This window comes from Schistocerca nitens, chromosome 8, assembly GCF_023898315.1.
Source record: "Schistocerca nitens isolate TAMUIC-IGC-003100 chromosome 8, iqSchNite1.1, whole genome shotgun sequence".
NCBI lineage: Eukaryota > Metazoa > Arthropoda > Insecta > Orthoptera > Acrididae > Schistocerca > Schistocerca nitens.
In genome coordinates, this window is record NC_064621.1 from 574,937,930 (window position 1) to 574,963,457 (window position 25,528).

General features: G+C 40.9%; 1 protein-coding gene across 1 annotated transcript in view; it reads right to left on the reverse strand.

Annotated features, from left to right (window-relative positions):
• Window positions 1-13,272, reverse strand: part of LOC126198931 (uncharacterized) — a 120,504-nt gene extending 107,232 nt beyond the window's left edge. Inside the window, exon 1 of the mRNA XM_049935568.1 lies at window positions 13,177-13,272. The gene's annotated coding sequence lies outside the window, so the exon portion shown is untranslated. The remainder of the gene's footprint in view (window positions 1-13,176) is intronic.
• Window positions 13,273-25,528: the final 12,256 nt, after the last annotated feature.

Below are 25,528 nucleotides of genomic sequence, written 5' to 3' on the forward strand. Positions count from 1 at the left end.
GTGGTTAGTGCCTTCCATAGTTTGAATCTTTTATTTAGCTGGCAGTAGTGGCGCTTGCTGTATTGCAGTAGCTTGAGTAGCGAAGATTTTTGTGAGGTAAGTGATTTGTGAAAGGTATAGTTTAATGTTAGTCAGGGCCCATTCTTTTGTAGGGATTATTGAAAGTCAGATTGCGTTGCGCTAACAAAATATTGTGTGTCAGTTTAAGCACAGTCATGTATAAATGTTCAAAAGGGGACGTTTCATATGTCGACCCTTAGCCTAGGATACCTCACTGGAATCTTCTGATTTTTTTCTTGTAGTTTGTGTAGTTAGTGTAGCTATTGCTTATTGCTAGCGCGTAATCATAGAGAGAATTTCCTTTGTAGTTGTAGTTTTTCATTGTTGTACAGTAAAACAGCTGTGGCATGCATGTAGATTTGCACCAAGTATTTCGCAGCTGCAATTAACTACATATTATTTTCAGTGCTATGTTAATGTGTTCTCTTATTTTTGATCTTCAAATTGTGCTTTTCTGTGTTATCGTGTGAAATATTGTGACAATAATGGCGTGTGAAAAACGTAACACTAGGCTCCAAAGTAAACTGAGAAATGACAGCGAAGACGAAAGCAGTGTGTTAGCGCCACTGTGTAATGAATTAACTAATGTTCAACATAGTAACTTGGTAATTGTGCATAGGGAAATGGAGCGGGCGGCAAACAATGGCGTAGGCAGTGAAACAATTAGTGAGCAGGGAAGCATTATCGATCGATCGGTCGGCAATAGCTCGGCTCAGGAATCCGAAATGACACGACACGATCTCGCAAATACTGTAGATTCAGGTTTTGGATCCTCACCGTTTTCTCAAATAAGTCAAGACACATTTTCTGCTTGTCAAAATGTGAATGTTTCCGGTGCAAATTCACTGCCGAAAAGCACTGAGGAACATGTTCCAGACACCAGTGCATTGTTATTACAATTAATGCAACAAATGGGACAAACGCAACAAAAGCTTCAAAAGTTAGACACAATGGAACAAAATCTTAAAAAGTTAGACACAGTGGAACAAAATCTTAAAAAGTTAGACACAGTGGAACAAAATCTTAAAAAGTTAGACACAATGGAACAAAATCAGAGACAAACACAGCAACAGTTAGACACAATGGAACAACACCAGAGACAAACACAGCAACAGTTAGACGCAATGGAACAAAATCTTCAAAAGTTAGACTCATTGGAGCAAACTCTTGAACAAACACGTGAGGATTTAACTACTGAGTTACATCACATTGAATCGAAATGTCAAAAAGTCTGTAATGACGTAAAAACACAAATTTGTGAGCATTTCCAACCTATTTTTTCGCGTCATGAAAATGCACTACAGAATCACGAAGCAGCCATAAAATAACTGCAAACTACTGTTCATGAAAATCATGAGACCTTGCAAGCTAAATTTGACTCAGTTGCATCTACCGATTCGGTTACGCAACTTGCGAAAACTCAGGAAAACTTGAAGGACATAGTAGATTCGATTTCAACACAAATGGACACTCTGAAACTTGGTTCAGAAAAACACACTGAGGAAATGTGTTCACCATCGGAGAAAGTAGCCGAACTTTCGGACCACGTCACTAACTTATCTACAAAGGTAGATGATGATCTGAATGACACAAGGCCTGTAGCCTTCACTGACACAGAAGAGTATGAACAAATTAGAAAATTCAAACAAAATCAAAATCAAATCAATACACAGTACAAAAGAGAAATCCGGGAAGTACAAGATCAGTTGACGCAGGTAATACAAGAATTACATATTTCAGAGGACACACGCGCTCCAGTACGGGAAGAGGGACATAGAAATACGGAACAACCACAAAATAATAACACAGGACATTTCGGAAATTATGAAAGAAATTGGCAAGGCGCATTGGATTTTGAGATGGAACCGCCGACACGACGTAACAATGACCGATATGCTACTCGCCGACTCAATGATTTTGACTATAAGCTGTTCATTACTACACGTAAATTCAAAACGTTTAAGAATTCTGCCAACGACATTCATCCACAAGCGTGGCTCCATCAATTCTCTCATTGTTTTCCTCCCAACTGGTCATTGGAACACAGGTTAGAATTTATGTGTGGCTACTTGGAGAATGAACCAGCTGTAAGAATGCGATCGGTCATTCACGATTGTCACAGTGAAGGAGAATTTTATCATGCCTTCCTCTCAGCATATTGGTCTCAAGCTACACAAGACCGAGTAAAACATAGCATCATGATGATGAAACATTTCGAACAATCTGAATTCTCCAGTCTTGTGAAATATTTTGAAGACATGTTGCACAAGAATCAGTACCTGTCAAACCCATACAGCCCCTCAGAACTCATCCGCATTTGCTTAATCAAATTACCTGAACGTTTACGACACATTATTTTGGCAGGACGTTGCAAAGACGACATTGAAGCTTTTTAGGGACTCTTACAAGAATTAGAAATTGACACTGACAATCGCGGAACGCGAAAACAGGAACACAACAATTACAGGTCACATCCGTCGCAATTCCGCGATGAAAGAAATAATAACTGGACACGACAAGGCTATTCTTACAACGTAAATCGTGACCAAAACAGACACCACCCGTATGCCAACCGTTGGCAGAATAGTAGTTACAGAGAAAGATCGCATTTCCGTAGTAATGACTATGACAGAGACAATCATAGAAACAGACAATATGGCAACCAGAACTATTATTATCACGGGAGAAGGAATAACTTCAGACGCAACCGTCCACCGTGCAGTGATAATTCAGGGAGAAATTCTCCACCACTTAACCGACAAGAAAGAAACTACAGGAACTACCGATATAACGACAGACCTGAATTTCATCAGAACTGGCGGGATTCTAACAGAGCTGGGCCTTCTCGTCAGAGTGAATTTGTAGAAGTTAGGTCTCCTAATCCCAATAACGGCGCGCGCCAACAAAGAGACAGACAATGACTCGCACAGCAGGCAGCCGCGTGCGCCCGCTGCCTCCGAGAAAAATAACGTAAGACGCTAGCCTTGAGAAAAATTCCAGTATTCTTTACCGACGTATACCACATGATAATTGCGTTGAAGTTGAAACCCTGCATACTAGGAAGAGTAAAGGTTTACACCACATTTCACATGTAAAACCGTTTTTTGAAAGATAATCTGCTTTTTAACTTTGTCTTTGCCATAAAACTTTTCACTTCACATTTCTAGTATGCTTTGTCAGACTTAAGAAACTGTTAACATGCAACAATGTTTGAAGTTAAATATCCAGCCTAGAACCTAGGGAACATTTTTAAACAGAAATTACGAATGCATTGTTATTGTGAACAGACGACACAGTGTTATTGTGTGTGTGCATTCTTGCTTGTTTGTTGCACGATTACGTAATGACTATAAGGCTCACATACTTAGAACATTTACCAGTACTGCTAATGAGATTTTAATTCAACATTTTGGTTTGCTTGAAAATACATCCTTTTTGAAGTACTTTCTGTGGGATTAAAGATGACTTAGCATTTGGTTTCCTTGACAGCTACACGATTATATCACGACGCTACTAATGAGTGACAATTTACAATGTTGCTCTTGCGGTGTATCTGTTTTATATCTGCACAGTTTTTCTGAAATCTTCTGGGAAGTAAAACAGGTTTTAGTAGTAACTTTTGTAGTATAGCTACAATGCGACAGGGTTTTCCGTAGCACAACAATACGTTACAGTACAGTACTTTCTTCATCACGCCAATAAGCATAATAACTACGATATCTATACGCAAAGCATTTCACTTTTGTGTATCATGAGGTAAGTACATTGACTTCTGCAGAACTTAGCTTTCGGAGGACGATAACTACGACACTTCCACAGAGATTATGTTGCAACAAGACGCACATTTAGCGCTACAGGACACGTATTTGAGTGATTGATTTTGTACTTAAAACATTTATTTTTAAATATATTTGGAGTACAATGATACAAAGGTTTTCCGTGATACATTTCATTCCATTGCTGTAATCTGTAACACCTGAGGGTATAATTACATTAATCCTCAGGGGGGTACACGCTTACTTTGTGTACCATGTGTTTGGCGAGCACAAGGAGCCCTAGCTAATATGGTATTTGCTTATACAACTTTACTCATCGGTACCATATTTCTCTAACACAGAATTACACAGCTATCTGATTATTTACCTGAGAGAGACAAACATTTATTTTACTACATCAGTGACAGACGTTTACGTAATTACACCGTTGGATAACTTCACACTTACGAAATTGTATGTTGTTTGTACTTTGTGAACTGTTCATATTTTTTCAGAACCATTGTGATACTATGAGAGCTTTGAATGATGTATTTGGTATGAGATCATGATTTTTAAGGTACGTTTGAGGTAGATGACACTATTGAAATGAGCAGAGAATATTTTTTAGGGTTTGAAATTATTGCAGAAAGCTACGACGTTTTTGAGATTTGACTTAGGTGTTATGATGTTATTTTTACGACGACGATGTGTATTATGCTGTTGAGGTATGTTTATGATCAATAAGCTGATGCTATACAAGGAATGTGATTACGTGTTTATATGTATATGAATAATGAATAGAAGTTAGGGACTATGGTTTGTGAAGAAGGTTGTTGGAAACCAAGAATCGTACTTTAAGAGTTATGAAATGTGTGTATATACGTGAATGTATCACAATGCTGGCGAAAATATTTTGGACGCTCTTATATGTATAGGATTTTGTTTCTACAGATTTGCAACGCTAATTCTTGACCTGTGAAATATTTTTATATGAGACTGTCACTGTAGCGGAAACTGGTGTCATAAATATTTTGGTAAGAAAGTTCAGTGACCACCTGCACATAATGCGTCGCGGGCACCCAACTGTCAGACGCCTGGAGAAAAAGCCATTATTGCGAGCCCTTTCAGCGGCACAGGTAGAAAAAAAATAAATAAAAAAGGGGAGGCCATTATCCCCGCTATTGACGTTCCTTTGTAGAGAGCCTCGCAAAAACGACACAGTCGAACTTGAAAACATATGATTACACTGTGGAGCTCTTAATTTATGATATTTACAGAAATGCCTAATGAAATGACGACAAATATTTTTACATCTGCACACCTGATTCTGACAAGCGTCTTTCTACGAGAGTTGAGAGAATTTCTACTAACTTATGAAATGTCACATGACTATTGAATGATATTTTTATGCTTTGGTTTGCGTAATTGCTTATTTCATTTGATATCTGGTTTCCAGCTGTCTTGCAGCATTGGTTTCATAAAATAAAATTAAATGCTGTGGTGTCACCGCTAGACACCACACTTGCTAGGTGGTAACTTAAATCGGCCGCGGTCCTGTAGTACATGTCGGACCCGCGTGTCGCCACTGTGTAATCGCAACCTAGCGCCACCACATGGCAGGTCACGAGACACGGACTAGACCTCGCCCCAGTTGTACGGAAGACATAGCTTGCGACCAGACCTACCAAGTCTTCCTCTCATTTGCCGAGAGACAGATAGAATAGCCTTCAGCTTAGTCTATAGCTACTACCTAGCAAGGCGCCATTTGTATCAGTGCTTATAGCTTACTACTATTCAAGAGATGTATTCCAACAAGAGAATAAAAGTTAAGTAACATCTACGTACTTTTCTTCTTATTCATTAATAAGTCTCATGTTCCAGAACTTCAAGCCCGTCTGCGTTAGTTTAGCGTGCACCTAGCTACCTCATTGTGTCTATGCTGTATTAAATAGACACAACAAATGCATTTGCTAATGTGAACACTTTCTGTCAACAGATCTATTAAATAATAATTTTGTGATACACATTCTTCAAAAAAGGAGCACTTGGAAAGGAAAGAACAATAAGAAGGGACTAGTAACAGTAAATGCATACATAATATTCTTTTCAAGTACATGGTAATATTTTTTTGACAATAAAATGTTGTGGTGCACCACTTTAATTACTTAGACATTAAGATGTGATTATACATTTCCCTTATCTGCATTGTTACCTTTAGTGTACTATTTTTTTTGCTTGAGCTATGTCATGTTTAGGTATTTCATTTTCTGCTGCTGTTTGCCAGGCATAGTGTTGTTTTATTTGAATTTTTGTTGCTCTGCTAAGCCAGATTTATTTTTCTTGTTTGCTGCGCATTGCCTCATATTAGTTGTAATGTGAATTGCTTCATAATTTAGATTTACTGTAGCTTGCTTTGCAAATTTCCATTTTTTTTTTGTCATTGCTGTTTGCGTTAATTGTTTTCTGCTGCTGCATTGCCTCGTTCCTTAGTTTAGCATCTGAGCTCAGTAGATTTAAGTTAGCTTAAGAGGGGGTAGACTATATAAGACAACAAGTTGTGATGAATTGGAAGAAATACATTGAAAATCTATAAGAAAATGGTTTGGCCAAAACAGTATTTTGAAAGAGGATATGAACAAAAAAAAAAGTAGGGTTTAGGGACAACAGGTTTAGGTAGGATTTTCTTGGAAATAAATGATGAAGTAAGATAATGGAAAATAAATAATAAGGTAAGAAATATGTGAACATATATATACAGAAAGCATGCTTGAATAGGATTTTTTTGGTGGAAACAAATGTGGAAATAAGACGAAAGATCTATGGAATTAAGTTTTGGGTTGGACTGCAGCACCAAATATCACACTGAAAACAAACCCTGTCCTGTATTTTTGTGTTATTACACTATGTGTATTTGTGTTTTTCCTGTCTTAGTGTGTTTAGCTAATAAGAATTATGTTGTAGAATTTTTCTGATAATATGTTATTTTCTTTGTAAAGATGTTTAGACATTATTTATTCTGTTTTGTTTTAATGCTCATGTGTAAAGTTGATGTTTCAAAAGTTATTCTGATCTTTTATGTATTTACTTATGTCATAATTCCTGTAACACTGTTGTATATGTTATTTTGATTCGTTTGTAAAGCCTGTACTACAAATGTTATCTTTATTGTTATGTTCTTTAATGATGTATTTTGTACCTTTGTAATTGTATTCTTATGTTATAAAATTGTAATTGACACCAGGTCATCAAATTAAGTAACTTGTAAGTTCCATTTCACTGCACACGTTTCTGTTGGTCATAGTATATGGACAATATGTGAGAAGTAGGGACTGTTAGTGTTTGCACGTGTGTTAATAATTCAGCAAGGGACTGGATAACAGCATTGCTGGTTCTAAGGACAATTACAAAAACTTTGTGACAGCACAAGTGGTGGTTATGGACTTGCTATATTATCCGCAAGACTCTTCAATGGTGATTGTGCACCTGCACAGTCACAACAGATGGCTGCTGGCCACCTCTACAAGGACTACAGTGGGTCTGCATCTTTGATGACCCACCAGTACCATTATCTCTACAAGGACTACAGTGGGTCTGCATCTTTGATGACCCACCAATACCATTATTTCTACAAGGACTGCAGTGGGTCTGCGCCTCTGGTGGCCCACCAATACCGTAATCTCTACCAGGACTACAGTGGGTCTGCTCTGTGATGACCTACCTACCAATACTCTTCAAAACTTCGACTGACTCCGCTGTGGGTTTGCTCTGTTGTGGCCCATGACCTGTCTGCATGTTGAGAGTCAGCACTGTCTTTCCGTTGGAAGGACAACGCTACTTCTTCAAGACTGCATGGAAATCCACTACTTCCGTGTGCATTTTCTTTTACTGCTCAGACTTTGAGAAAAACACTACTATTTTACTGTGATAAACGATCAGGACTGTCTTTATGGACTGTGAGAAAATTTTAGCTTTTGACCAACATTGTATCGATAAGTGTGTGCATTTTATTTCTTTGTTATTGTAATTATGAAAAATTTTATCAAATAATTATTGGCCACTGCCCAAATCAATTTGTAAAATTTTTGTGGGGAGCATGGGGGCTATGTAAGTAGGCTGTTTATGTTTTCTTATTGGTAATGCCACGTAGCGCTCTATATGAAAAATCACTGGCTGTGCTGTGTGCAGTCTGTGGGTAGTTTGCATTGTTGTCTGCCATTGTAGTGTTGGGCAGCGGCAGCTGGATGTGAACAGCGCATAGCGTTGCGCAGTTGGAGGTGAGCCGCCAGCATTGGTGGATGTGGGGAGAGAGATGGCGGAGTTTTGTAATTTGTCATGAACTGCTATATATATTATGACTATTAAGGTAAATACAGTGTTTGTTCTCTATTAATATCTTTCATTTGCTATCCCTATCAGTGGTTAGTGCCTTCCATAGTTTGAATCTTTTATTTAGCTGGCAGTAGTGGCGCTTGCTGTATTGCAGTAGCTTGAGTAGCGAAGATTTTTGTGAGGTAAGTGATTTGTGAAAGGTATAGTTTAATGTTAGTCAGGGCCCATTCTTTTGTAGGGATTATTGAAAGTCAGATTGCGTTGCGCTAACAAAATATTGTGTGTCAGTTTAAGCACAGTCATGTATAAATGTTCAAAAGGGGACGTTTCAGTAGGAGCATATGGGATTGTTCCCAAGTATGTGAGTGGCTCGAAGACTTCTTAAGTAATAGAAACCCAGTACGTTGTCCTCGATGGTGAGTGTTCATCGTATGTGAGGGTATCATCTGGAGTGCCCCAGGGAAGTGTAGTAGGTCCGCTGGTGTTTTCTATCTACATAAATGATCTTTTGGATAGGGTGGATAGCAATATGCGGCTGTTTGCTGATGATGCTGTGGTGTACGGGAAGGTGTCGTCGTTGAGTGACTGTAGGAGGATACAAGATGACTTGGACAGGATTTGTGATTGGTGTAAAGAATGGCAGCTAACTCTAAATATAGATAAATGTAATTTAATGCAGATGAATAGGAGAAAAGAATCCTGCAATGTTTGAATACGCCATTAGTAGTGTAGCGCTTGACACAGTCACGTCGATTAAATATTTGGGCGTAACACTGCAGAGCGATATGAAGTGGGACAAGCATGTAATGGCAGTTGTGGGGAAGGCGGATAGTCGTCTTCGGTTCATTGGTAGAATTTTGCGAAGATGTGGATCATCTGTAGAGGAGACCACTTGTAAAACACAAATACGACCTATTCTTTAGTACTGCTCGAGCGTTTGTGATCCCTATGAGGTCGGATTGAGGGAGGACATAGAGGCAATTCAGAGGCGGACTGCTAGATTTGTTACTGGTAGGTTTGATCATCACGCAAGTGTTACGGAAATGTTTCAGGAAAGCGGGTGGGAGTCTCTAGAGGAAAGGAGGCGTTCTTTTCGTGAATCGCTACTGACGATATTTAGAGAACCAGCATCTGAAGCTGACTGCAGTACAATTTTACTGCCGCCAACTTACATTTCACAGAAAGACCACAAAGATATGAGAGATTAGGGCTCGTACAGAGGCATATAGGCAGTACTTTTTCCCTCGTTCTGTTTGGGAGTGGAACAGGGAGAGAAGGTGCTAGTTGTGGTACGAGGAACCCTCCACCACGCTCCGTTTAGTGGATTGCGGAGTATGTATGTAGACGTAGATGTAGAACTCGAATCATACAATCAGGTCTTACCAGTAGCATTCGGAACTCATCCGACCAGGCCATGATTTTCGTATTCGTCTAGGGCCCAGGCGATGTGGTCACTAGCCAAAGTGAAGTGCTGCAGGCGATGTCGTGCTGTCAGGAAAGGTATTTGCGTCGGTCGTCTGCAGCCATAGCCCCTTAACGCCAAATTTCGCTGCACTGCCCTTACTGATACGTTGCCCTACGTCCCATATTGGTTTCTGCGGTTCGCAGCTCTACGAAAACGCCGCTGCACTTGCTTGTTAATTGAAAGCCGTCGGCCACTGTGTTATAAGTGGTGAGAGGTAATGCCTTGAATATGGTATTATGGCACTCTTTGGACACTGTGGATTTCGGAATACGGAATTCACTAACGATTTCCGTAACGGAATGTCCAATGCTTCTAGCCCCAACTACCATTCTGCGTTCAAAGTCTGTTAGTTCCCAATGTGCGGACATAATCACTTCGGAAACCTTTACCCATGAATTACCTGTGCAGAAATGACAGTTCCGTTAATGCTGAGCCTTATCGTACTTTGTGCATGCGATACTACAGCTATTTGCGAAAGTGCATGTCACTATCCCACAGATGTAGTCACCTCAATGTACAAGAAATCGTACAAATGGGCGTGAAGTTGGCATCTTTGATTGAGAAGAGTAATAATTCCGATCACACCACATAATATTGATCAATTTGTTCTATTATCTAATAAGTACGCAAGACATTTATGAGTACATTATATCTTCGTACTGGATGATTAAAACATTACAACTGTTCGCCGCAAGATATTATAGCTTTAACACGATTTCCCTTATGTGTTCGCACTGTGCCCCTCGTGGCGCGAATTGTATGGTAGTGGGCTGTAGCTTAAAATACTAGTGGCCGTGAAGAATGAGTAGTATGTTTACTGTTATTAGTCCGTACGGTTCCTTCAATATACCAACACTTGTGGTGGGGATTACAATGAGGATAAATCTATAAGTGGCAAATTTGTAAATCAGTGTATCCGTCAACTGGACTCTAAATGTGACTGCTGCTGGCTGGAATAGTATAACAATGGAGGTTCTGAAAGGTGAATCAGAAAATCAATTAATAAAGGAAAATACAATTCATAAAACTAATTGGGACGTACATCCCACACATGTGGTGACGGACAAAGCGAAAGCAGGAACGTTGATACGCCAGTAGGTGAACAGGAATTTTTTTAGGCAGCGAAGCTGGAAAACTGACTGCTGTCTATTTGCAATAGAAAGGAATACTCACTTAATCAGACCAATTCTGAAATTTGGAATGGATCTTGGGTCTGTCGTCACTAACAGACCCGTCACACGTGCATAGTGCTTTGCGCAGTCTTCGGAAGGAAGGAAGGAAGGAAGGAAGCAAGATTAGGATTAACCCCCCCGTCGACTGCGAGGTCATTAGAGATGGGTAACTACAGAACGCTTAAGTGAAAGTCGCCTTCAGTGACAGTTCGAAACTACCATCACACAGCCAGACGTTGATACTGTTTAAGAAAAAGTTATTCTACTTTATATAATCTAACGCAGTATGATTTAAATGCAGTGAGAGTCTTAACAGAAAGAAAGTATGCTACATCCATTATTTTCGGACACTGGTAGAGCATGCGATAAACATTCCGTTATTATGTCAAAGTGTACTGCTACATAACCTTACTGATGGCCTAGGGAAATGAGTTTACTAGCTATGCAGCATTCGCCTTCCACACAGATCATTATTAAGCCCTCTACTATTTAATTACAGCAAAGCAACATGCGGACCAGGACGCGAAGAAATATTCAGATACTGCCGAATGCTGAAGATACATGAATGTAAATTCTGCTGCAGCCATAAAAGAACCAGTCTGGTTCCTTCAATCTCCCAAACCAACCAACCATAGAAGAATCGGACGACTTTGGTAGAAAATTGGTTAGCACCTAAAGACTTACTGATTTTTACGCTTTACTTTTGAAGGCCGAAGGATTTCACGGGGTATAACGCAGATGTTCTACGACGAGCGTTCAATCGGCAATGCTAAACAGTCTGTTTAAAACCCTGTTGGTTTGATTCAGGGTTCCTATACACCATATTATTCCCAACACTTCAGGCTACAAAACCTTATTTTTGAAAGTAACTACCGTTCAGTGTGACGGCCTTCCACCACCTTACTGGGAGGACCTGTATGTATGTAAGGTACCAGCCCTAGGGGTCTACGTCGCAGCCAACGTCTTGCTGCACCAATAATCTCCCCGTAATCCACGTACTGTTTCCCGAGGAGTGCATCTCTCACTGGGCCAACCAGATGGAAGTCGTAACGTGTGATTTCCGGGCTGTAGGGTAAATGAGGAGGAATAGTTCACTGAAGTTGTATGAGCTCCACTTGGTTGAGCGGACTTGTTTGAGGCCCTGCGTTATCATGGAGAAGGAAAGGTTCGTTTGCATTTTTATCACGACGAACTCGCCGTTGTCAAAACAATGCACTAGTCACAGCTGTGTGCAGCAGACAGCAGGCTGAAGATCGGACATGTTTGCGCGACTTTGTTGGGATGACGACAGGTGTCTCGCCCGACGACTCACCGTGCTTTTGTTCATTTCCAGATCTTCATAGCCATTCTGTAAAATGCCTATGAATATCTTTGATGCTGTGGTTTTCCTCCAAAAGAAACTCAATGACAGCTCTCTGCTTGGAAAGCATATCCGTTACAGCCGCATTTTGAAGGCGTATAGCGCCGCCGCCTATCGAAGTTTCATGAATCTTATATGAGCCGAAGCGGAAATATCCCACGTTGTCCCACAACAAATTCCACATTTCTTCTGCTGAAACTGGCCAGAAAAAGGATGTGTTGCATTACTTATTGAACTCCCATCGCACTTACCCCAGGGAAGATTCACACTCTTTTTCTAGGACTGATAACAGACTCACTGCTGTTATTGACGTGGCACAATGTTTACATCATAAGAAATTTCAAATGGCTCTGAGTACTATGGGACTTAACTTCTGAGGTCATCAGTGCCCTAGAACTTAGAACTACTTAAACCTCATCAGACACATCCATGCCCGAGGCAGGATTCGAACCTGCGACCGTAGCGGTCGCGCGGCTCCAGACTGAAGCGCCTAGAACCGCTCGTCCACTGCGGCCGGCCTAAGAAATTTCTATGTCAGTCTCAAAGTGATATGTTCAACTACTAAAGCGGGGTGAGCGCTACAGGGGTCTATTTTTAAAACATAGGAATCTTGATTACATGTTGTTCAGCAATCGCAATGGAAAAGAAAATTCGAAAGAAGGAGAAAAACCTGTTTAATAACAGCAGGTGTACCCCAAAGGCTAAGCTTGCCACATAAACAAATGCACAGTTAGTAGAGGATTCAGATGTGTGGAAAGCCATCTCATGGAAGTTAATGTCACACTTTTTCTCTCTTAAAAAAAAAAAATTATAAATTAAAGAAACCTACAGTTCCGCACCAAATAAAACGGGAGGTCGAAAGATTGTTTCATGGGGAACTGCATGAACGCGAAAATTAAAATATTTACCAGTATCATAGAATTAAAGGAAGTAATACCTATTCTCCTGAGGTAGGGATCATGTCCAAATTTAGACAAACAAAATATGTAAAAACCAAGAAAAACATTCACCACATACTATCAATTAACCAAATACCTCATTAATGATAATTTCCAAGAGTGCATGGGAATATACACGGACGACGTCAAAATCACAGGTAATGCAGACGATCTTTGGCACTCCTGTATCCAACTATGGTTACAAAGCAAAGGGATCCGTTCCCAGTGAGACTTGTAGATTATCTTGGCACTGAGCTGTGCTTCTTCACGTTACATTCAGAATAAAGAAGAGGCGGGGGGAGTTGTTTGTTACCCAGTGAGGACACGCAAGTGCTCCGAAGACAGACACACAATGGGGCAGAGAGTACTCAGGTGCAGCTGCGGGTGCAGGTGATACACAAGTGCAGTGCCACATGTGGGAGGGTGTACCACTTGTTGCGCTTTGACCTGACAGTAGGCGGCAGGGTGTTTGAATAGAGGTAGGTGATGAGGAACGAGCAATACTTCCATCCATGCATTACGTGTGGGTGGAAAAATTCAGATATATCTCCAGACGCATGTTGTGAACATGCGTTTCAGACATTTTCTTGCACTTGTGGTTAACGGATTTCATCATTCAGCAGGATAAATTACTTTTATTCAAGGTTAATTCCAGTACGTTATCAAGTACCTTCAGCCAGCATCCTCATATAATAAATATTTACGGTGAACTTGAAGTAAGCGAGCTTTTTTCATATTGTCGCTCCTTTCCCTCTCTTTCCGATAAACGCAAGTTCTGCAGTAATTTCTTTGGGGACTGAGTAATTTTGTGGGATAATTTCTCATAACCATTATATGTCATTACATCTATGTTTACACTTACGTCCTTACTCTGAATACCAATGTGAAATGCATTGCAGAGGGTTTTTCCCATTATAACATTTGTTAAGCGTTTGTTCCCGTTTCAAATGAGAGTGGTCAGTGAAGACAGTCTGCATAAAGACTTGTATTCAGGTGCAATTAGTCCTGCATTATCTTTGTCATTGGACTTCTCACTATTTCTAACACATCCTCCACGAATTTCCCTCCTGTGCCGAACTCTTCAGATCTTCATCTGACAGTCCACCTTGCACCCTACGGCCTCAATTAATTGTTCGATACACTCCAATATCAGTGTTCCACCACAGTTTTTAACCCTTACGCTCCCTCTGCCAGAAATACACTGATCTTCAAGAACATTATGACCACCTATCTAATAGCCGATGTGTCCACCTTTGGAACGAATAACAATGGCGACACGTCGTCGCATGGAAGCAATGAGCCCTTGGTACGTCGCTGGAAGGACCCGCAACCACATCTGAACACATAATTCACCCAATTACCGTAATTTGCGAGGGGGGAAGCGATGAGCTCTGACACCACGTTCAATCGTGTCCAGCATGTTTCCGATTGACTTCGGGTCTGGACAGTGGCGCCAACGTCGCGTGCTGATGTTCATGTACCCATTTCAGTCGTAGTTGCCGATGTCGTGATGTTCACTTTGACACATGCATGGGTCGTCGGCTGCGGAGACCCATTGTTAGAAGTTTTCGATGCACTGTGTGTTCAGACACATTTGTAGTCTGCCCAACATTACAGTGTGATATTAGTTCCGCCAAACCTCGCCACCGGTTCTGCTTTACCAGTCTGTCAATCCGTCTGTCCATTGTACAACGTCCGATACCTATAATGAGCGGTAATCGGCCAACCTCACAACGTCGGGAAGTGGTTTCATCCTGGTTTCACCACAGCACACCTTGATCACCTGGCAAATCACGCAGTTTCCGAAATGTTCGTGCCGATCCACTGGGCCATCACAATCTGCCCACGGTCAAACTCAGGTAGATCACGCGCCTTTCTAGATGGGGACAGCAACCGAGCTCGGTGGCGCAGTGGTTAGCGCACTGGACTCGCATTCGAGAAGACGGTGGTTTAAATCAGCTCCTGGCCATCCTGATTAAGGTTTTTCGTTACTTCCCTCAGTCGCTTCAGGCAGTGTCGTGATGGTTCCTTTGAAACGGCATGGCCGACTTACTTCCCCATCCTTCCCTTTACTGCTGGCACCTATGACCTCGCTGTTTTTACCCCTCCCCCAAACCAACCAACACGAACAGCACACTTACTGATAGTACATGCACCATGGGTGTGGCTGACTAGCAGTCATATTTCTCCAGGTGACGCTACTACCGTCTGTACGAGTTTATATTGATAGTAGATCGGTGATAATAGTGTTTTGGCTGATAGGTTTATATTTCTGAGCCATCAGAAATACAAATACACGTATATTCTCTACCATTTTCACAGGAGGAAATGTATTTACGACTCACCGTTAGGTTAGGTTAGGTTGGGTTACGTAAGGTTGTACAGCCTTACCTCCTGTTCAGATGGTTACTTAACCGAAACCGGTAGAGACTAAAGGTGTATGTGAACAGCTAATGCGTTTGTTCAAGTATGTGACAGTTGTACAATGTTACCTTACAAAGCTTGTAGTCCCTCTAGTACCATGGACGTCATTCCCTGACGTCTTAACACATGTCGTATGAAATTGTCCCACGTTCGTGCCGCTGTCGATCCTCGGGAGCAAATTCTCATTCATTGACTTATTAGTCCATCTAATTTTTAGCCTTCGTCTGTAACACGGCATGTCAGAAGCGTTGATTCCCTTCTATCCGGTTTTTCCACACAATCAATTATGCACCACCGCACATTATTGTCCTACAAACGTACATTCTCAAGAATTCCTTCTTTAAATTAACACATTAGTTTGGAGCTAGTATATTTTTTTTGCCAGGAATGTCCAGTTTACCTGTGCTAGACCATGATTTACAAGTCTACCTCGCTTCGTCCGTCGTGGATTATTTTGCTCCCAAGGTAACAGAATTCCTTATCTTAATCAACTTCGTGATCACTAGCTTCGATGTGAAATTTCTCGATAATTTTATTTCGGTGGCTTCTCATTATTTTTGTCTTTATTTGGTATGCTCTCAGTCCATAAACTGTACTCATCAGTCTGTTCACTCTTGTCAAAATATTCTGTAATTCTGCTTCACCTTCTCTGAGGAATCCTATCTTTGATATGCTCTCTGTTACTTCCGTCATTGCTACCTCGATGTATAGATAAAAGATAGATTGAAAGACCGCAGTTACATCCTTCACCCCCTCAATTCGAGTGCTTCTTCCTTGGGCTTCTAATCTTATTGTTGCTCCTTGGTTCTTCTACTCATTGCACATCTCCCCTCTATCCCTATAGCTTATTACTGTTCTCCCCGCAATTTGGAATATCTAGAAGCATTTTACATTGTCGAACGCCTTTTATATTTTGACGAATTGTTATGGCTATGTCTTGATTTTTCATTAGAGTTTCTTCCATTATCAAACGAGTCTTCAGAACGTCCCATGTGGTGTCTTTACCTTTTCTAAAGCGAAATTGTTCGTCGTCTGACAGTTCCTCAATTTTGGCATCCATCATTCTGTATATTATTCGTATGAACAACTTGGATGCGTCTGCCGTTATGCTAATTGTAAAATTATTGTCGCAATTATGTGTTCTTGCTATTTTCGCAATTAAATGAAACTTATTTCTACAAAAGTCTGAAGTTATAAATGTCGCACACATTCTACACACTAACTTGGATGGTCCCCATAATCTTAGAAGTTCTTCTGGAGTGTTATCTCTCCTTCTCCCTTCTTTACTCTTAAGTCTTGCGAGTCTCTTTTAAATTTTGACTCTAATGCTGGATATTCCATCTCCTCCACATCGACTCCAAATTCTCGTTCTATTAACGTCATGAGACAATACCTCCCCCTCATAGTGGACGTCGCTTTCTTAAAGTTAATGTCTTTATATTCAATTTCAGAGAAGGTTGTTTTGACTTATGTATTTGCTAATTCAGCCCTTAAGACAACCATTTCTTCCTATTTATTTCATTCATGAGTGATTTATACTGTTTTATCCCTGCTTTTGCACTTCTTCCTTCCGGCGATCAGTTATAGTGTTCCTTGTATTCCCCAAGGTTCCTTCGTAGCTATATTCCATTCACCTAAGTCTGCCTCTCCAGCTTCTGTGAACGACCTTTCTAGAGATTTACATTTCTGTTGGACTGAAATGCCTCATGTGGCACCCTTACCGCTTCTCATCATTCGTCGGTACATTAGTAATCCAGTTCAGTACCCATGACTCTTCTCTACGATTCTTATTTTTTACTCTTCGTCATTACTAATATTGTGACCAGAGTGTACATATGATCCTTGGTATGCCTTACAATAATGTGATTTCAGAGCCTCTGTCAAACCGTGAGGTAATCCAGATGGGTCAGTCCTGAGTATACCTCCTCCCTTGCTATTTTGACCAGTGTCCTCGATAACACTAACTGAAATTTATTTCAGAACTCTATTCGTCTTTTTCCTCTTTCATTCCTACTATCAAACCCATCTTCTCCCATAACTCTCTCTTGTATATCTTCCTCTACAACCAAACTTCATTCCCTGGTGACTACTAGATCGTGATCTCCCTTTACGTTCCTTCAGTATCCTCGAACACTTTCCCTGTCTCTTCCTCATCTGCTTGTGACGTCGGCATTTATACCTGAACTATTGTTGTCGGCGTTTATTTGCCGTCGAATCTGATGAGAACAACCATATCAAAGAACTTTTAACAGTTGCTCACTCTTTGCCCCACTTTGCTATTCGTAACGAATCCTACTCTTACTATACTATTCTCTACACCTGTTGATATTAACCTATATTCGTCTGACCAGAAATCATGATCTTCTTTCCATTCCACGACACTGGTGCCCACTAGTATCTAGACTAGATCCTTCTCAGATTTACTAGCTTCCTTACTACGTTCAACCTTTTGGCATTCCACCCTCAACCACTTAGAATATTGCCCATTAGTTGAGCATCCCATCTTTTACAGATGGTCGGCTCCCCACTGACAGTCTTCTCCCAGAGATCCGAATGGGGGACTAACGCTTAATTTTTAGCCAACGGAGCATAGGAGAAGCACTTTTCCACTTACGTGCCATACGTCCTGCGGACACACCACATGTGCCCTTAATGCAGCTGTTTCCAACACCGTCTGCACATTCGTGCTCTTCATCATAGCTGACTCTTTCGCGTTTTAGTGGCAATTTTCCACTCCATGGGCAAGAGAGTGTCCTGAAGATGTGTCTCACTGCCAAGGATGTTGGCAGAGAGGCGGATGTTTTGCCCTGGAAGTCTTCGACGTCCTAATTGATGATTATCTACTCAAAACATAAGCAGTGGCGTTTTTAGTACTAACCAAAGACCCTACTCCTATACCACGGCTGCTCCCTGTGACGACAGCTGTAGCATATTCGTAGATGCCTTACTTAGCACTGGTTCTTCAAATACTGTAATTAGGTTTTTATGATATAATTACAACCGTCCTCAAGGATCTCTGATGACGTTCTACCGCGGATCAGACTAACCTATTGCCGTTCTTGCTATTCCTCTTCGTGTGCGTTCAGTATCCCTCGTTAGCCGCATTTGGAATGAATCCTAAATACTTGAGAAAATATTCTAGGATTGTTCACACAAGTGTTTTCTAAGATGTCCTTTTTGTAGATTGATTCCATTTTCCTACTATCCTACCAACAAACCTAATACTGCACGTAAATAGCTTATGACTAAACCTATCTCGTCATTACACTTCATATGAAGAAAAATTGCTGTACCCTGGTATTAGGGAGTTTATTGATTTCTGGTGGGATTCATTTATACTGTAAACGTGGGTATTAAGTTTTTTTGATGTGCAAAATTGTGATTTACTGAACAATAAAAGCAAGTGGTCAAACTTCGAACCTGTTTGAAATTGTAACAAGACTGAACTGAATATGTGTGCAGTATTCTTCCCACAGTACTTCGCTATAGACAACTGTGTCTTCTGCAGAAAGTATAAGACTACTATTTATATTTTCTGTCAAGTCATCCATTTGTAACATGAAAAGCAAGCATCCCAATACACTTACTTGGTGCAAGTCTGAAGTAACTTTTCAGACTCTCTGCAATTCCCCATTTAAGTCAACCTGCTACCGACCTAGAAATCTTCAAGTCTTTTTTTGGTTTAATGCCACCTTTGCTTCTATTATGGTATAAGCACTGTCAAGATTCCGAGTAAAAAGCTATTCAGAACTCAAGCAACACTGCATCCAAGTGATGGCCCCAATCTATAAATCTCAAGATAACACCTTTGATGAACCCGTGTTTGGTTTCGCATGATCTGTGTTTTCTGATTCCATGCTGCTTACCGTGCAGGAGAATATTGATACTGAAATACATCTGTACGTCCATACAGAATAGTTGCTACAATTCTACAACTGATTGTTGTCATTGATAAATTATTTTAGTTCTTTGGGGCACTTACGTTACCATTTCTGTAGAAGGCTGTGACCTGTCCCTTCTTCCAACTACTGGGCCACGTTCTTTTAGTTTTAAGGACCTGTGGTACGTTGTGGGTAAAAGAGGGCCGCACTCCGTCGCAAGTTTCGCATCGAATCTGAGAGGGATTCCATCGGTCCCTGAGACCACGTTAAGCGTTAATTACTGCAAATGTCTCTCAACGAAACTCTTAACTGCATCATTAACATTTAGAGTGGTGCCAGAGTTAAACTAAACTTGTAATGAAGCATTTTAAAATAGAAATAACAATTCCTGCTTTTGTTCTACGGCCCTCAGTTTTAGTTTATGCGACATCCATTAACGTGTCTTGGTTAACGTTGTTCCCACTAACAGTCCTAACGTACAACTACAATTTGTTTGAGATACGTGGAAAGTCATTCAATAAGATACTGTTACAGTCGTCGTTGAGGGTTTCAAGCATTGTCCTTTTAACTTTCAAACACATTTTATTTGGTATCTAACTACATCACTTCGCTTTATTTTACACCTGTTGTGTCGTAGCAGCTGCTACTTAAATAACTTCTTTACAGAGACTGTGCTAAAGTACCATAAGTACCATAAGTACTCTATTTAAAATCAGTCAATTGTTTCACATAAATATTGCTTCTTTATTTGTCTATCATAAGTGCTCATGTATATTCATATTGTCAGTCAAACGGGAATTAACATTCTCCATTAACAGGAATCTCCTTAAAACCGCCTTTCTATATCTGTTATTTTCATCCTCGTCACTACCACTACTACTACTATTATCTTTTTCGTAACCACTACAGCCACTTTCCATCTTTCTCTTCGCTCCCTTCTCCGATACCTCCAGCTTGTCTTTCACTTTTAGCCCACAGACGCTTGAGTCAGTAACGACCTTGGACACACCTGTAAATATGTCTTCCCCCGCGAAATCCAGCTTTTGTCCCTCTTCCGGCCAGCAGGTAGACGGAGCGCGCTCGATCCTACAGGCGGCCACAATGGGACGGACTGGTTCCTGGCGGCGGGCTCTTTGTGGCCCACGCGAACGCTCAGTCGCTAACGGCTCACTTCGACGAGTTCTGTGACCTGTTCTGCCAATCGCTGTTCCATATTATCCTCGTCTCTGAAACTTGGTTGAAACCAAACATTTCTTCCGACGCTATGCGAATCACTGGTTACTCTCTCCTAAGGGCAGATCGTGAAACACGACGCGGGGGTGGTGAGGGTGCCTATGTTCGCTCTGATCTGAGACCTACTACACTATGCACATCGGATGCAAAGGGCGAAGGAGAAGCAGAGTTCTTGTTTTTCGAAATAAATACATCAAATCAGAAACTGCTAATTGGAGTAATCTATAAACATCCAAACGTCGGTGCTATGTCCTCCTTTCAGTCTGCCCTGTCCTCGCTCGTGACACTGTATGAACGCGTAATCATTATGGGCGACACAAACATCGACTTACAGTTAAAATCTCCCTCTGCAGAAAAACTAAGGAGACTGTTCCACTCCAATGATATGAGTTTAACACCGCTGGACCCAACTCATCACACGCCACACAGCCATACACTCATAGATATAATAGCAACAAAGCGACCAGATAAAATAATTCGCACCAATCAGACATCCGCTCCAGGACTCTCTGCTCATGACATGATATTCTTAAATTACTCAGTGAATACTACCAAAGAAAAATCTCACCTGGTAACCTACAGAAACCTAAAAAATGTTAACCATGACGCTCTTCAAAAGGATTGCTCAGACATCCCTTGGCGTGATATAAGCAATGACCCGACTTTAGACTTAAAAATTCGGGAATTATGTCGCAAAATTATTGCACTGTATGATAAACATGCTCCTCAACGCACTGTCAATGTAAAGAGAGCTCCCGCTCCGTGGCTCACCACTGCATTACGCCAGTTAATGAATAAACGTGACGCTGCACATAGGGCCTTCAAGCGTAACCCAACTCCCGAGGCGTACGAAGCTTATAGGAAACTCCGAAATAGAACCAAGCAAAGCGTGAGGAATGCCAAAATCAGACATGCCCGCTCTGTCGTCTGCGGCATATCAAAACCTGCTGCACTGCAGAAAAAGCTGCACAGTTTCGGTATAGGGAAGCGAAGATCTGACGCTGTTTATCAAGCGTCTGCAGAAGAATTAAACGATTTCTTCTCAACAGCTGTAAACTACCACGCAGCGACAAATTAGCAGCCCCAAGATATCAATCTCTCGAGAGACAAGTTTTTCCTGAAACATGTCACTAACGGCACAGTACACAAGGCAATTATGAGAATCTCTTCCGAGGCAGTAGGAAATGATCGAGTGAGCATTGGCATGATTAAGAACGTCGTAGACACTATTACTCCAGTTATCACAGACATCTTCAACCTGTCTCTTGTCAGTAGTACATATCCTACTCAGTGGAAGCAAAGTTTAATTCAACCTATACCCAAGACTGACAACCCTAAGTCGCCAGGTGACTACAGGCCGATCAGCATACTACCTGCAATATCTAAAGCCCTAGAATACATCGTCCATGAACAGCTGACGGATTACCTCAAAACTCACAACATCCACGACAAATATCAGTCAGGCTTTCGAAAGCACCATAGTACAGCAACTGCATTAATCAAAGTAACTGATGACATTAAACATTCTATGGACAGACGTGAAGCTACCATCCTAACACTGCTTGACTTTAGCAAGGCTTTTGATACAGTTGACTTCGATATATTACTAATTAAAATAAAGTAGCTGAATTTCTCAAACAGCGCAATACACTGGTTCGACAGCTACCTCAAAAACAGAAGTCAACAAGTCATCTGTGGGTCGGAAAAGTCATCATGGAAAAACGTGCACTCTGGAGTTCCCCAAGGCTCCGTCCTTGGTCCATTACTCTTCTCACTGTACATTAATGATATTTCTTCAGTGATTCACTCCTGCAACTACCATATGTATGCTGACGACATCCAACTGTACATAAGTGCAAGCCCCAAGAACAATGCTGACGCAGTAGCGAGTATGAACGCAGATCTTTGCTCTGTTTCTCGATGGGCACAGAACCTAGGTCTGGAACTAAACCCCAAGAAATCCCAGGTCATACTTACATCTCATCCAAATTTAATCAGTCGGTACTTTCGCGAAACAGTCCCTCAAATACTCCTCAATGGTACCCAACTACCATACCAAAAAACCGTAAAAGACCTTGGAACAATCTTGGATGAACACCTAAACTGGGAAGAACAAACAGTCACAGCTTGCCGGAAATCGCTCTCCTCCCTACAAGCAATTCAAAAATTTAGAAAAATATTTCCAACTCATGATAAACAAAAATTAGTCCAAACACTAGTCTTGCCTAATCTTTACTACTGTGGTGTACTTCAACACGGCAAGAATAGTGAAAATTCGAGATGCCTCGAGCTAGTGATGAATGCTTGCGTTAGATACGTATGCAATATACGGTTGTATGATCATATCAGTCCTTCATACACCCAGCTAGGTTGGATACGCCCACATAAGGCACGCGATCTCCACACGATGTGCTTACTTCATCGATTTCTTAGCCACAGGTGCCCCCAATACTTATCTTCTCACATTAAACACCTATCATCATTCCACAACCGCAATACCAGATCGGATACGTCTAGCATCTTGGCTGTACCTTTACATAACACAAAATCTTTCTCCGTGTCATTCTCCATCTCAGCCATACGACTATGGAATGCGCTCCCCTGTGATCTGCGTCTTATCCAGAACCACTCAACATTCAAGAGGGAACTCAAGACTTACATATTAGGGACGGTATAGGCACCATTGTTGTGCCCCTCTCATCTTTTTCTTTCTCCTCTCCATCATAGCTTCGAATTTTACCATTCTATTTCTCTTCCTCTAACCTATCCACCTCTTCTATATCTCTTTCACCCCATTCTATCGTCTTATGTCTCTGCTTGATGAGAATAACTCACAAGCTGCAAGTATATAAAGAGAAAATTCCCAACTAGCAATAGGACTGACATTCATAAAAGAAAAATATGTTTACTTTCATATACATAGTTATTACTCCTACTATTATTATTATTCTTCTTGATTGTTATAATTATTTTTTGATTGTTATAATTATCATTGTACTACTTTATAATCTCTATTTTTTTTCTTTAACATGAATACTGTATAACATGTTATATGTCCTTAAGGTTCTGTAGAAACTGAAATTTGTGGAATCTGAGTATGCCTGGTTAGGTGTAAGAGAGGGCCTGAAGGCCCTAATCTTGTCAGGTAAAATAAATGCATAAATAAATAAATAAATAAAGGAGGGTCTCTTCCATCCCGACACATGTTGTATGCAGCTACGTAAGACTCGGCTACGGTGTACTTGGTACGGCGTGAAATCTCATATGGCAGTGTAGTGCGGCATTCCTCGGTCGACACGACAGCCTGCAGTTAGGCACAATCATGCTTACCCTTCGCTGTTTAAAAAATGGTTCAAATGGCTCTCAGCACTATGGGACTTAACCTCTGAGGTCATCAGTCCCCTACAACTTAGAACTACTTAAACCTAACCAACCTAAGGACATCACACACATCCATGCCCGAGGCAGGATTCGAACCTGCGACCGTAGTGGTCGCGCGGTTCCAGACTGTAGCGCCTAGAACCACTCGACCACTCCGGCCGGCCCTTCGCTGTTTGTTCGTGGTATATAGGAAGTACACCGGTCCAGTGGCAGTTTGCACAAAAAGAAGCAGTGTACCCATCTATGGTTATAAGCCGATAAAAATGAATGGGAAAGACAAAAGAGAAATGAGAGCTCTCAGTATCTGTTATGGAGTCGCATAATCGTTGTTTACCGCTAATTTCCTATGGGGCGATATTACACCATCAAGGAAAAAGAATTTACAGGTTTAATAACGGATAAAAGAGTAAAACAACGATTGGCGGACAGGACTAACTGTTCTGTACATCATGAAGCACTTTGTGACAATTTGCAATTCTGGAGCTCGTGATGAAATTGAGTACGAATAGTAAATTTTGTGATGTCTCAACAGTTAGTTCTTCCACCGTTAGTTGTTAGTTTTCAATGGAACTAAACGAAGAATGTCGGGGCTTCATGTATCACTTCGGTGTACAATTTTTTAAGCATAAGGAGGTGCGTGGAACGAGTTTTTCGCTTTAAGGCCTGCTATTGTTGAATCCATGAAGTAAAATGGAAAGCAGGAACGGAAATTAGAGCAGTCGGAATGCTTTGCAAACGTCATACTTTGAGAGGGCTTTACTCATCACTGCTTACAGTAACACATTGCAAAGTGAGAAAGACCTTATTTTTGATTTGATTTGCATGCATTTAAAAAGAAATTTGCATCGTTGAAGGGACAAATTCTGCCAAAAGCCAGTCGATTTCGCTAAGCTTTCTGGCATTTAAGAAAAAGTGAGTCTAGAAGAACTCATCGTGACCTTGAACGAATTGCAAGGATATTTTTCGACATGTCAGTCTGACACCTGCTTTCGAGACCGTTAGACTTTTCAGTTGTAAGTGTTCCCGTGCATGAGCCGATGGAACAGACTGAGTAGTAATGTAGCTCCAGTTTAAATGAAAATTTCTTTTGCATTAAAACTGCCCAGTAAGTAGTTCCACGTTCTTTTTGTTAGGAAAAGATTCCACACCTCCAAAATGGTGTTTCAGATGTTATAAAATACTTCGATCAATATGTTGTGTGAAATCTTTCTTTCGATAGTGAAACTAATTAAGTCTCAATTACGTGGCAACGTGTGAAAATCTGTGAATTGTCTGTGTCTGCCGGTATGCTGACAGTTTGTACCACATAATAATCATGTTCTTCCCACTGTTACCCTTTGTACTTTCGTGATCATTTCCACTTAAACTTCTTCATGGTGGCATTTACTAGTTTCAGTATCAGTGTTAAACGTAAAAGAAACCGAACTGTAGTAAATATTTATAGTAAGAGTAAAACAATATTGGCAGTGTAAGTATTACGTATGCTTGTTAACGTAAGTTCAGAACCAAGCTAGTTCCTGTAGAACGTTC